General features: G+C 37.6%; 1 protein-coding gene across 1 annotated transcript in view; it reads right to left on the bottom strand.

Annotated features, from left to right (window-relative positions):
- Positions 1 to 7,344: 7,344 nt before the first annotated feature.
- Rab4 (RAS oncogene family member Rab4) overlaps positions 7,345 to 14,640 on the bottom strand; it is a 46,583-nt gene continuing 39,287 nt past the window's right edge. Inside the window, exon 7 of the mRNA XM_068371127.1 lies at positions 7,345 to 7,530. The gene's annotated coding sequence lies outside the window, so the exon portion shown is untranslated. The remainder of the gene's footprint in view (positions 7,531 to 14,640) is intronic.

The raw sequence follows: 14,640 nt of genomic DNA, 5'->3' as shown, positions 1-14,640 counted from the left end.
CTTTTTGACGCAAATTAGTAGTAATAATAATAGGGTTCGCCTATGAAACGGCTCACCAAGACGCCAACTTGTTTTAAGGGCAGGTACGCTTCAGGAATCTCTCTTATTATCTTGTACATTTATTTTCAAACAAAATTCACAGTTTCTTTATGCATTGAAGAAATTTTGTCAATTCCAGACTGCCATTCTTAATAAGAAAGATACTGCCTAACTCTCTCTCTCTCTCTCTCTCTCTCTCTCTCTCTCTCTCTCTCTGCCACATTAATTTGCAGTTCATCACATTAGCAAAAACTTAAGCGAAAGTTTTCTATTAGATTGAAAAGGGTTACATAAATCTCTTTTATAGTTAATATATGAAAGATCTATTTCAATGCTGTTACTATTCATAAAATATTTGATTTTAATTGTCCATTACTTCTCTTGTAGTTTACCTATTTCATTATTTCCTTTCCTCACTGGGTGAGTTTTTCCGTTGTAGCATTTGGGCTTATATAACATCTTGCATTTCTAACTAGGGTTCTAGCTTAGCTAATAATAATAATAATAATAATAATAATAATAATAATAATAATAATAATAATAATAATAATAATAATAATAATAATAACATTCCACGACCAGCACATTTCTCTAATATGACTAGAGTGAAGGAGGCACAAAATCAATGACGAACTCCTAAATAACTTTCTTTAGTAGGTAGTACCCAGGGTTAAAAGAATACCTTTTAACACTGGTTACCTGGTAGTACCTACGGGCCGACCAAGGGAATGGCACGTGCCAACGAGAACGGTTGGCTATAATCCACAACAGCTATAGTCCATTTCTTTTATCGAGACAGATTTGCACCGACTCGCAGCGGTGCCCTTTTAGCTCAGAAAAGTTTCCTGATCGCTGATTGGTTAGAATTATCTAGCCCAACCAATCGGCGATCAGGAAACTTTTCCGAGCTAAAAGGGTACCGCTGCGAGTCGGTGCAAATCTGCATCGCTAAAAGAAATTGACTATAGGTAGTAGGTTGGCCAGCTATCCGTTAAGATCCTACCGCTAGAGAGTCATTGGATCCTTTGACCGGCTAGACAGTACTACATTGAATCATTCTCTCTGGTTACGGTTCATTTTTCCTTTGCCTACACATGCGCCGAATAGTTTGGCTTATCCTTGACACATTCTCCTCTGTCCTACACTTGACAACACTGAAATTACCAAACAGTTCTTCTTCGCTCAAGGGGTTAACTAGTCTGCACTGTAGTTGGTCAGTGGCTATTTTCGTCTTGGTAAGGGTAGAAGAGACCCTCTAGCTCTGGTAAGCAGCTCTTCTAGGAGAAGGGCACTCTAAAATCAAACCAGTTCTCTAGTCTTGGGTAGTGCCATGGCTTGTGTACCACGGTCTTTCTCTGTCTTGGGTTAGAGATATCTTGCTTAAGGGTACACTTGAGGACTCTAATCTATCTTGATTCTCTTCCTCGTGTTATTTTGAAGTTTTCATCAACTTGTTATTTTCAAGGGTTTATACTGTAGCTTATGTACGAAAGATTTATTTTAATGTTATTATTGTTCTTAAACTTCACTTGTAGTTTTCCCTATTTCCTTTCCTCACTGGGCTATTTTCCCAGTTGGAGCCCTTAGGCTTATAGCTTCCTGCTTTTCCAATTAGTTTTGTAGCTTAGCAAGTGATAATAATAATAATAGCACAGGTATTCATAGGATCACAAATGAGCCACATGATAAGGGTGAAAATCATACTGTATGAAGGCCCTACATATAACAACTTTTCTCAATAAGGCTGATGTTAGTATAAAAATTCAAAATATAATAGCGGTAATGAAAATATAGTTGAAATTAATGTGTTACTTTCAACGGCTTTTTAAATCAAGATACTACAGGCGCTAGGGCACCGCCATAGGGAAAATAGCCCAGTGAGGAAAGGAAATAAATAAACTACCTTATGAGAAGTAATGGATAATAAATACAAAAATATCTTTAGATCAGTAGCAATGATATAACAGATGTTTCATAAAAAAAATTTGATGAGAGACTTGTGTCAGTCAGCCTCTTCAACATAAAAAAAAAGGAATACATTTTTTAACTGAAGTTTCCCCAGTTCAAGTGCCTAATTATTATTATTATTATTATTATTATTATTATTATTATTATTATTACTTTCTAAACTACAACCCTAGTTGGAAAAGCGGAATGCTATAAGCCCAGGGGCTCCAACTGGGAAAATAGCCCAGTGAGGAAAGGAAAAAAAGAAAAAAGAAAATATTTTAAGAAGAGTAACAACATTAAAATAAATATCTCCTATATAAACTAAAAAACTTTAACAAAACAAGAGGAAGAGAAAACAGATAGAATAGTGTGCCTGAGTATACCCTCAAGCAAGAGAACTCTAACTCAAGATAGTGGGAGACCATGGTACAGAAGATACGGCACTACCCAAGACTAGAGAACAATGGTTTGATTTTGGAGTGTCCTTCTCCTAGAAGAGCTGCTTACCACAGCTAAAGTCTCTCTTCTACCCTTACCAAGAGGAAAGTAGCCACTGAACAATTACAGTAAAGTAGTTAACTCCTTGACAAAGAAGAATTGTTTAGTAATCTCAGTGTTGTCAGGTGTATGAGGACAGAGGGGAATCTGTGAAGAATAGGCCAGACTATTCAGTGTACTGTGTACATGTAGGCAAAGAGAAAGAATTGTAACCAGAGAGAAGGATCCAATGTAGTACTGTCTGGTCAGTCAAAGGACCCCATAACTCTCTGGCAGTAGTGTTTCAACATTCCACAATCTGTTCAAAGCTGGAATAAAACTCTTAGAATACTGTGAAGTATTGACCCTTATGATGAAAAATGCCTGACTGTTAGAGTTAACTAAATACCTAGTACTACACACAGGATGGTACAGTCTGGGAAGATCTAAATGCAAAGGATGATCAGAATTAGGAAAAATCTTATAGAACATGCGTAAAAAAACAACTGAATGATGGTGCCAGAGATTAATACAGTATGTAGATCAGAAATGATAAATTAAAGACCATAAGTTTTTGTCAAACAACCTAAGATAAGATTCATCAGCTGTAGACCAGGCAGAACAATACTCGAAACCAGGCTGAATCAATAATTAAAAAAAAAAAAAAAAAAAAAAAAAAAAAAGACATCAAGCCATTATTTGTGCAATTAACGAATAAATAGAACGAACGTGTTTCTTAAAAGTTAATTTACAATCAATAATCACACCTAGGATTTTAAAGGAGCTATATAGAGTTAAAGAAACCTTTTCAATGCTGAGATCTGGATGTTGAGGAGCCCCTATCCTTGACCTACTTACAACCATTGCTGATTTACTTTTGGGCAGCATATTTAGTCTATTTCATCTTGAATTGCATAAAGATTGGCTTACAGAATTTTTTTTTATCATATCTTGTGGTCAATCTATCCTGAAATTTTTTTTTTCATTCTACCTTGTTTCAAACATTGTTCTCCTGTCTGGTCTTAAGTTGGCAATTCTCATCTTTATTTGTTGGATAGAAACTTGTCGTCTATTGAATTTCTTATTCTTGACTTAAATACTAATCTCTAGTAGTTTCTCTATCAGTTCCTTGTGCATGTTGCATAAGATATTTCCTTTTTCAGAGTTCAGACAATCCATTGCATACCGATCTTCCCAGACTGTACAATCCTGAACATAGCTACCTATGCACTTATTTCTACACAGTATTATAGAAGTTTTATTTCATCTGTCACTATTTTGGGCATGATTTTCCTAATCTGGCAGTTGAATAGATAGCATTTCAGAAGTTAAAACTTTTTTTTTTTTAAATGCTTTTTGTGTTCATCAGGTTGACATAAGTCTCGTTTTTATAGTTTGTTTATGACTAGCCAATTCTAACATTGTAACTAATCTTAAAATATTAGATATTTTCATTTATTACTCATGCATAGTTTATTCGCTATTTCCTTGTTTCCTTTCCTCACTGAGGTATTTTCCTTGTTGGAATCCCTGGGTTTGTGGCATTCTGCTTTTCAAACTAAGGTTGTAGTTTGGTTGAATGACAGCCTTTCACCACAGAGACTAAGAGATTATCTTGAAGGTTGATGAGGAAATCAGCAATCAATTGCAGAGAGACTCCAACCAGAGAAGAACCCTTTCTGTGACACCAATCGCAAATGGCGACCCATTTCCCCAGGCAGGTAGAAAGGTATAGAGGATCTTGGCAGGTATCTAGTCCTCTCCTGTGTAGTGCTAGCAAAAATCCTTTTACTTGGAGATATTGGATAGTTGCTAACCGTGAAGTGCAAGGAATGCCAATATGTGGTACTTCTGTGGGATGGGTCAATAGTAGAGCATTCTCTCAGTACCTCAAAGAGAAGTATCGTCAGATCTGGATACCATATGGTGTGTGGCCACTTGAGAACCACTAGGGCCATTTTGACACCTGATGTCATAAATAGTCTGTTGATTAATTGACGAATCAGGCCAATGGGCGGAAAGGCATATGCGTTCAGAACGTCCCGCGGGTGTTGGAAAGTGTCATCTAACACTGCAGACCGGTTTGCAACTGGCAAGTAGGATATTGGAAACTTTTTGTTCAATCAGATGGCAAACAGGTTGATCGACGAAGAGCCCCATAGAGCAAGAAGCCTTTCTGACATGCAGGGATGTAAGAACCCCTCTAGCCCTACTACCTGTCCCTGGCAATGAAGCGTGTCTGCTAGAACATTTATTTTTCTGGAATGAGCCTCATTGATAGCTCTACCATATTGTCAGATCCCCATGTGCATACCTGCTTTGCTAATTTGCAAAGGTTCTGTGTCCTCTTGCTTGTTGAAGGTGGCCACAACGGTAGTACTCTACTGTCGCTAATCAATGCTACTGATAGAGTTCTGGTGAAAATCGTCTCTTTCTTTCAAAAGAGGGGCAAGATTGCTCAAAGTACCGTGTGACTTCTTAAATTACCACTCTAGGACTTCTTCAAGCTTTCTTTCTTCTGAGACTTGCCTGAGCCAGAAAAGAAAGAGGAAGAGGAGGAGGAAGATAGCTTCCCATGACAGCAAATCCTTACTGTCATTCACCTAGGAGATGGAGTTTGTTCCAGACTGATTGACCACACCGTACTGGTGCAAACAGCGTTCATTATTGTACTGATCTCAGCGTGTTGACCGACCCCAAAGCTACTGGCAAGTGAAAAAAACTGTAACCCCTCAAACAAGAATAGCTGTAGCTGTTACAGCAAGCTCACGATCGCTAACCAATCTCACAGGTACTGCTTGCACGAGCACTGTTGACTACACTCCATTATGACACAAGGAATAGTGTGGACAATACTCCTACCAGTCTACTGTATGGAGCTGGATATCGATTTAAGATTGGACCTTTCACCGGCATTTAATGAAAAAAGCAGAGGCTCTATCAACCTCAAGGGTCCCCATCAGATGTGTGAGCTCCATATCGAGACGATGAGGTAGCATTAACGATAATCCATCGTTCTATCATATGGTGCTAGAGATTAGATTGGGTTGGACTATTCAGCTGCAGCTCTTGAAACAGCAGTGGATGTTACAGCAGAATCACGATCTCTAACCGACCCTCAAAAGGTATTGGCCAATAAGAACTGGAAAGGTGGCACATATGCCCTCCTTCCCATAGCTTACAGTACTGGTACTCTGACCAGGACCATTCATTTGCACCAGGTTCAACAGTGGTAACTGTAACACCAGCTACATTCCTCTTACTTGGAACTAAAGGTACCAGTTAGTAGGCAAGTACTACCATCATGCATCTAAAGCCATACAAATTATGTGGTCTGTGTTACAAAGGCAGAGGCTTCTTTTTCAAACTTTGGGAAACTTTTGCTCATTTGTTTGTTTGTGAGTCCTTTGATAACTATGAATAAAATGCTGCTCTCCTGAACGAGAAGTGATTGCTATAAGTCCAAAGGGACTTTAAGCAAGAGGCATTCCCACACAACTATATGATGAGGAAATAGGAGAGAGAAGAGGTTGGCCAATGAGGAAAAGAGAAAGCAAACTCCCTCTTCCTCCACCTTGTTAACTACTCTTCCTGGCTGTCACAGTCTAGGGATCAAATAAAAATTACTGCACTCCCATGAAGGTGGAAGCTACAGTACAAGAGTTTCTTGCCATCAACACAGGGATCACCATTTGAGGAACACTATTCATGTCTGCCAGACAAATCATCTTCTCTATTGAGTATGAAGGTACAAGTGACATTAAATCTTAATTGGGTAAACTTCCTCCCAAGGCAGAGAAATTACCTTTAGTGAGACAATTCACGCCCAGATTTTATCTTTCTGATTGAAGAATAGTAAGAACCACTCTGCTTACATTACCCTTTGCAAAGGTATAGAACACATGGGGCTTCAAAGGATTTTATCCTCGAAGAAAAAAATCCACTTTATCACAAGCTTATTTAATGATGAGTTTCTGCCCACAAGAGAGCAACCACAAAAAATAAAACCTTATCATAGATGAAAATAAGAAAAGATCCAACAGTCGAGAGAACAGGGCAACAGTAAAGGTTAAAAGATTACTCACGAATGGCAGAGGCTAGGGAGAGTGACATTGCCCTGGCAAGTAGGACAATGCCCTTGAGACTGACCATATTACATGTGATCAGGCCCTACACTTACCTTCTCCACCCAAGATAGGACCAGGGAGTGCAACGCAATGACTGCTGATGACTCAGCAGGTAGACCTATAGGATCCCCCAAGCACCCCCTCTTTAGCTCACAAGGATGGCGAAGTTGCAGACGCTAAAGAAACTGGTAAGTTTGAGCGGGACTCAAATCCCAATCTGGTGATCACCAGGCAGGAACATTTCCAAAAGTGGCTAGTCTGTGACAAACAAGTTGATGCGGATACTTTCTCACGCCACCCGTCATTACCAACTCGTTAATGACTCAATAGCCATTTGGTTCTGAATACACAACCATATTTGAAAGGATGAAAAGTGGGTACAGTATACCCATAGGAATAAAAGACAGTTTGACCAATCATTACTCCCACAAACGTAGTCAAAATGGATCAGGGTTGGAAGTAGCCTGACTTTTTCTTTGAATTTCTTCTTTTTCTGATAAAAAAGGGTGATCAGAATTAATAAATACAAATTAGTCACTGAAATGTACATTACTGTTACAATTGCCAACTAAATGGAGTGGGGAAGAGTGACAGCCTAGCTAACTTACTTTCAAGGACCTACTTAGAGCCAAGTTATAAATAAGATCTAAGTAGTTGCTTTCCAAAGACCTTCCACTAGGTGCTAAGAATCTGGGTTGGGCCTTACACAGATTACAATTGATACAAGACTCAAGGGCAATAAAACAAAATATAGATTTGATCCATTATATTTTTGGAATTAGTAACAAGCTTGTCTGTATTTCACTAAGAATCACTCTATAATAAACAGAATGCTTCTAAAGGAGTGGAATGCAAAGGCATCTCTACTTCAAGCCCCTGGAGTAATTAATCTTGTTTCTTGTTTGGGCTGGTTTGTTTGCCTTTCATCAGGTTACTTCTAAGCCCAACATAAATAAAAAAATAAGATGAAATGATGACAATTATCTGGAAATACTAAAATTAATAAATTATGAACACAAATATATATCTATTTACAGTGTGTGTTACCTATCCAAGAAGCACAAATTACAATTAAATTTACAGATACATATAACATACAAATTCAGTGTTAAAAACTATAATATTGAATGCAGCTTACAATATATAACTAAGGAAATATTATGTACTAATGCATAATAATATACATTCTATAGTACAAATAGGAAATTTTTTAACCATGACAGGTTTAATAGCTTTAATTTGATCATTACCAACCATATTCTCATATTCCATATGTAAGGATTGAAAAAAAGGCCATGCATAAAAGATAACATAAGTAAATTTCTGCTAAATAAAGGTTCTGATATCCTAGCATGGCTCCAAGATTATTTAAATATGGACAAAATTTCTTTATGTGAACTTCACATTACAGTAGTGAGTATTTAAAAAAATTAAGTAGAATAAAACGTTGATGCAATAAATACGAACTATCGATATCACAGCTGCGTTTAATAACTTCTAAATATAAATAAACTGTACTTTATAAATATATATATAAAGAAACAGAATGGGTTATAAGAGCACAGGCACTGTGTCCAATTCCCATTACATAAGAAAGAAAATGAAAGGTACTGGAAATAATTTAGCCAATAGTCCTTTGAAATAATAATGAAAATCATCATATCTTTATCCATGTAAACTAAAGAAACAGACAAATCTCTACAAAAATAAAAAACCTTTGTAATAATAGTGAATCATTATTAATTTTAAGTTTTTAGAATACATAAAAAACCAGAGGTTTCTATGAATTGCTAAATATATAATATACCATAAATAAAAAAAAATATTTGAGACAGGCAACTCTGTCTAAATAAATTTCCAGAAGTGACTAATTATTTAACATAAATGACAGGAACACACCAAAACAATTTCTACTTTTCTTATGCAATACAGTACTTGTATACGGTTTATTCATAATACAACAATTTTACTGTAGTGTATTCAAATTAATTCATGAAACATCTTGGCATGACCACATCAGATCGAAAACTTCCCAAATTAACACAGGATGTGGTTACATTGTATTGGTTACTTAAAAGACTTGAAGGCCCTATGTTATGATTGGTCAACAGGTTAATATTTTAGGTAAAACAGCAGCATTCGGACTTAGACAGACCTATTTCTCTGTATCAATTATGTATAAGACTAAATAAACAATATTGCACTTTAGGTTTATTATTCAACAACACAACCACACTCAAGCCATGCTGGCAATTTTGAACTCTGGTCTGCCGACTTATATATTATAAAAGCCCTTTTAACATACTTAAGATATGTGTTAAGTGACATTAGTCATAAAACTGCTTAAAAATAATTTTGTCATTGTTCTCTTTATTGACCAAATAGCAATTACGTACTGTACATAACTAAAGTGGCCTTTTTTCAAATACATTATCTAAAAACCTTGAATTCTTCAGACTAAGTGTTGTTACATAATTTCTTTAGAAAAAAATAAGTGAATATATAACATTAGCATAAAACATGTCATTAAATTTATCAATTAATTCTAGAGATATAAGTAAAGCAGTTTTAAATTACAGCACTCCTGTTTATGACAGATGCTCCATGTAGTGTACAAGTGCCCTAACGGAACTTGCTTAAAATCTTCATAAATCCTCTCATTTATTATAACTAAATCATTATTCTACAAAAGTGCTTTCATCAAAGGTTCTTGCTTCTGAGAATAGAGGCTGCCGATATTAGCAACGAAAACTGTACAAATGATGTGATTTGACAAAGTAATGATATGATTTTCTTTGTTGGTATAAGTAATTCATTTCAAATGCTTCCATAGTCAATACTACTCAAAGTAACCATTGACTTTTCTCAAGCAAGATTTGCTTCATAATATACTGTACAGCCATGGAGATCTACACCATAGTGAAAACTTGGGGCAAGGCAAATAATTTATTTACAGTAACTAAAAACACAACCTGCCAAAAATTTCCAGTTCAATAAGGAACATCAAGAATGCAGTTATAATGATAGACTATTTTCCCCAAAGAAAAATTTTGTCTCGGTGATACAAACCATTACCTTACAAGAAACCTCGTTCTTCTATTTCTTATAGCTAAAATTCTCCTAAAATACCAAATTACCCTGACTGGCTCTAGTAAGTTGTTACCAAATAGTTTAGCTACACCAGAGTTAACTGAGCAATGGTTGGTAAGCAAGATGTACATGCTCATAAATTCTTACCGAATATAAATTAAGCAAATAATAAATAAGTCCAACACCCTCTCAAAATATAAAACATGATAAATATCTATGCCGCTTCAAGGTTGACCTACTGAATGGCATCTCAAGAACACCATTTGGCAAAAATGACAAGATTGACTCCCAAATACAGATATTGTAATTCAAAGCACATGAACATTGATGGATTAAACACTACTGAATTCTAAATAAGAAATAAGAAAATAAAATTATTAATCTTGTAATTATATAAAGTAGTTTTATAGGGAACAGTTTTTTCAACAATGCCATTTAGTATCCAATGGTGAAAAAAACTGCAATATCCAATTCAACAAGTAAAATCCCTTGAGTATAAATAAAGGAATGATGTATAGTATGTCTTTGCATGATCTTATTACACAATTAAAAAAAACTGAAGTTATCGTACGGCTGAATAACAAAAGAAAAAGTATTGAATAATTCAAGACAATCAATAATGGCTCTAAACATGGCCATATAATGCTGATGATCAGTGAAGTGCAGATCCAACTGACTCAAAATCTTAACAATAAGGGAAAACTTCAGAAGTGCAACATCAACACAGTAAGTAATTTCTTCTGAGAAGCAAACAAAATTTTAAAATGTGTAAACTTTAATAAACCTCTTGTACATTTATCATAGGCCTTGTACCAAAAATCCCTTCAACTCCACATTGTGACATTCTCTCCCTGGTTTTTTTTTCTCTGATAGCAATTACTTATCCTGTTTCATGTGGTTGATCCATTATTGTCTTTAAGGTTATATCAAACCACTTTGCTTTCTTATTTTTCTTAACTACTGCAGGACTTCATTTGATAAAAGTCAGTGTAACTGCAACTGCTACTCTCTTTTTTTATTCTCCCTTACTTCTCTAACACTTAACATAAAGAGCAGTTCCTAAGACCCTTCCTTGTGAAAAGTTTTCAACACCTCTCTTTCTCTCTCTCTCACTCAACAGTTATTCACTTCATTCATGGCTTAGAGTTCTTAAGCATTCAAATATTTATAAAATTATATTGTAAATAAAGGAAAAATACATAGTGTACTTTAATTGATAATATTTCAGCAAACCACAAATCTATGTACAGTATAAAGATATGGAGTTAAAGTTAAGAGTCAAGATACACTACAAATCCTAAACCAAACCTTCCTATACCCAAAAATGTATTCAAACAACTAAAATTAACAGTTCAAATATACATTTTGAAAGTAATGGGTATTTTTCCCTACGATACAAACCTGAGTCCTTTAATCGGCCAAAGACTTCAGTAAAACTGGAATGTCCATTAAAATTTACCGAGGCAGTTGTAACTACCAGCGGGTGGCAGGAAAGTCCCGATCACCCATCAGTCAGTAAAACTAACACTCTGGACCTTTATTTAGACCTGGAACTTGTGAGGTGGCTGAGGTAGGAAGTTAACTAAAAAGACTCAGATTTGTATAGTTAGAAAAGTTCAAATTACTTCTAAAATTTGTAATTAGTTCCTACAAGAGTAGAAACCATCATCCTTTAACAGACAAATTATTCTTAGGAGGGAGGAAGTACCTACGAACCAAATTACTGGCTGAATCAATTTTCCGGGAATTGTCAAAGCACCATCAACCTACTACCAGGTCATGCATGACAATAGCACATCGTGTTAGTTCAAGCCCATACCGAGAGTAAGTGATACTAGGTCACAAGAAAATCTATATTCTTGCATAGGATACATTGTCCAAATGCATTGGTAGTTATAATGGATTTGAAAATATTTTATGCATCCTTCCCCTTGTTTGGGAGGATGAGATACTTTTTAATAAATTTTGTCCGAGAAGAAAGGTTGCTCAGTTATAACGCTTACATGGATCTGACATCCAGTTCCAGCTCATAACAGCCACAGCAGCTGCACCTTCAAGAGAGAAGGAAGTAAGAAGAGTAGAAGGCCAGTCATTCTGCATTTCATTCAGGGTTACGTCAAATCCATTATTTAAGATGAGATGCTTCTTGTCACATGAGGGAGTTATGCTAGCTATACAACCTGTTGAACATCCCACCACATGACCAAGGGTAAGGTTATCCAAGGACTTGTGGTTATACTTCCGTAGGCAATGGGAGGTTAAGGCTTTCTGGTGTTTCTAAACTCCTACCCTTAACACCTGAGCTACTGACAAGTTTTTTCTGAATGCTACGGTAGAACTCAAATGCCAGACTTAGTGAGACCTTGCCTAAGCTGGACCTTAAACCCGAAGTCCGATGGTTTCATGAAGCCAAAAGGACCATGTTCTTGGATGTTTTTTCTTGATCCTACCATTCTTTGGTGTTCAAGCTTACAGCTCCGGGTCTCTAAGATAGTGCTGCAGAGCCTTCATAGGAGAGAGAAGCAAATCATACCGATTTCCTCTGCATGCGTCCTTAAAAGAAGAGATGGAGAAGGCTTTGAACCTGGTATCGTGGACTGCTGGGTTTTGGGTCTTGGCCACCAACTCGGAACAAAAGTAAAGGAGATTTCCTTCCATCCTTTGGAGTGACTTGTGCTATACAAGATGCCATGGAGAATGTCAAGTTGCCTAGTGGTAGCTAAGGTTGTTCAATAACTGTCTAAAAACCTCATATGGGACATATAAAGAGACTTGAAAACATGGGTTGCATTCCACTTTGAGGGCCCGGGGTGGGCAAGATTGCTTGAAGTTCCTCTTGAGCATAGACAATTCCCACAAGAAGGAAAAGTCTAAAACCTTCAGTTTGAAAGCCTGGCTCAATAGCTTTTCACCACCGAGACTGAGAGGAGCTGCTTCTCTTGACAAAGAAAGACGAGAAAATCAGCAATTAACTGCAAAGGCTCTGACCATAGAAGTATTCCTTCTTTGACACTACTTTGCAGAGGATGGCCTACTTACCCTGGCAGACAGCAGCAGAGGACCTTCGCAGGAAACGAGATCTCCAGTGCAGGATTTAGTGAAAAGCCTCCTCAGACGAGATGTTAGTTAATCTCCACCCGTATAGTGCAAGGGGCTGCACTGAATGAGGACACTAAGAAAGTAGGACTGACAAAGAAGAATGGGCCCCTAGGATAGTTCTCTCGGCATTTTGAGAAGGAGCCTCAACAAATCTGAATGCTGTTTGATGTTCGCCCACGCCACCTGGGAGTCACCAGGGTCAGACTGACACCTGATATCATCAACACTCTGGATTAATTGACAAATCAGGCAGAAGGGAGAAAATATGTAGGGGTTCCAGTTGTCCAAAGGGTGTTAAACAGCATACTCAAACACGGTCCAAGGATCTGGAACAGAGGAATTGAACCCCGTGAGTTTCCTGTTCAGCTATGTGATGAACAGTCTGATTACTTTTGATCCCCTGAGAGTACAAAGTCTTTTGACCAAGCAGGGATATAAGGACTACTCAGTACCAATAAATTTAATTTGGGAGTTAGACTTCTTTTCCCAATATGCCACGGTCCCAAGGGTAGTAGATATTGATCCTGAAGTAAATGCCTCTCAGAAGAGGCTAGAACCAGCCAGTTGCTGAGATAAGTATCCCACTTGAATGGCCCCAAGCTTAAACCAGAATGAACACTAGGGAAGCGGTGAACAGTCCGAACCACATGCCTTTGAACTAGTATATTATTTTCACGAGGACAAAAGAGGTACCTTCTGTAGGACTTGTATTGAAAAGAATGCGTACTTCAGATTCATCTAAAGCATTAAGTCTTCTTCTCTAAAGTCAGACTGCATGGTACTTGCCCTCTCCAGCTGAACAGAGTTTGATAAACAGGTCGATGAATGGTCTTCAAGCCCCATTTGACTTCTCCACCAGGAAGGGCAGACTGGAGAACACCTCAGAACTGTCTCGAATAATCTTGAGCACATTCTTCTTCTTTTTTATTGTTTTCACCTCTGCCGCCAAGGCCAGGCCTTTTGTCGATTTCAGATGGAACCTCTGGAATGCCATTGAAGTGCAAGTAAGGGGAGGTCGAAGATCTTTGCAGGGGAGGTGGTATCCATCCTGAAAGACTTTTACAATCCACTGCTCTGCTCCGTGGTGCTTCCTCAATATCCAATGGCCTGACAAGCACTCCCCCTTCGCGTTAGTAGGAAAAGGGGACTCCCTTCTTACCTCTATTGTACCTCAACTGGCCAGGTTAAGCACAAATGGGTGGAGCACTGTCTGCACCTTCCCTAAAAGAAGCAACTAGAGGGCCTAATCAGGATTTGGAAGCAACTGTTGCTTTCTCCAAAGCTGATCATGATGCAATGACAGAGATCTTGCCTCAGCTACCTTTGAAAGGTATGGCCCCCAGAAGGTCGTTGTTGAGGATAGCGTCATGGCTAGCCTTCCCCTGATTTTCTACCATTGCCAATGTTGCCTCTTGTTCAAATTTCATGGAGAATAGGAAAACAACTGCACCCCTCTTCTTCAGGACACAGTTGGCCCACTGGTTAGCTGACTGGTGTGTCATGGAGGTCACCATCTTCACACCAGGTACAAAAAACTAGCTGTACTTCACTGGACCACTGAATGCTGACCATGGATGAAGTTTCCACGGCAGCAAAATTAAGGGCTGAAAAGATTGTGCCACCAGCTTTAAGTTTCTCTACAGATAATCCTGCCATCAAGAAAAAGGCAGAGGAATATTAGCTACATTGGAGGAAGGTGATACTTAAGCTTTCCCTTAAGATTGCCCAGAGTCCATAATGAGGCTTCTTCCCCTTCTCACAAACTCCTTCAGAGGACCTAGCTCCAGAAGAAACTCAGGAATACCCTGCAGGTCGAAAAATACGGGAAGAAAAGAAATAGCTTTAAAATTTTTTCGGC

Source organism: Palaemon carinicauda, chromosome 3, assembly GCF_036898095.1.
Source record: "Palaemon carinicauda isolate YSFRI2023 chromosome 3, ASM3689809v2, whole genome shotgun sequence".
NCBI lineage: Eukaryota > Metazoa > Arthropoda > Malacostraca > Decapoda > Palaemonidae > Palaemon > Palaemon carinicauda.
Note: the sequence above shows the minus strand (reverse complement) of the source record. Positions and strands in the feature narration are given on the sequence as shown.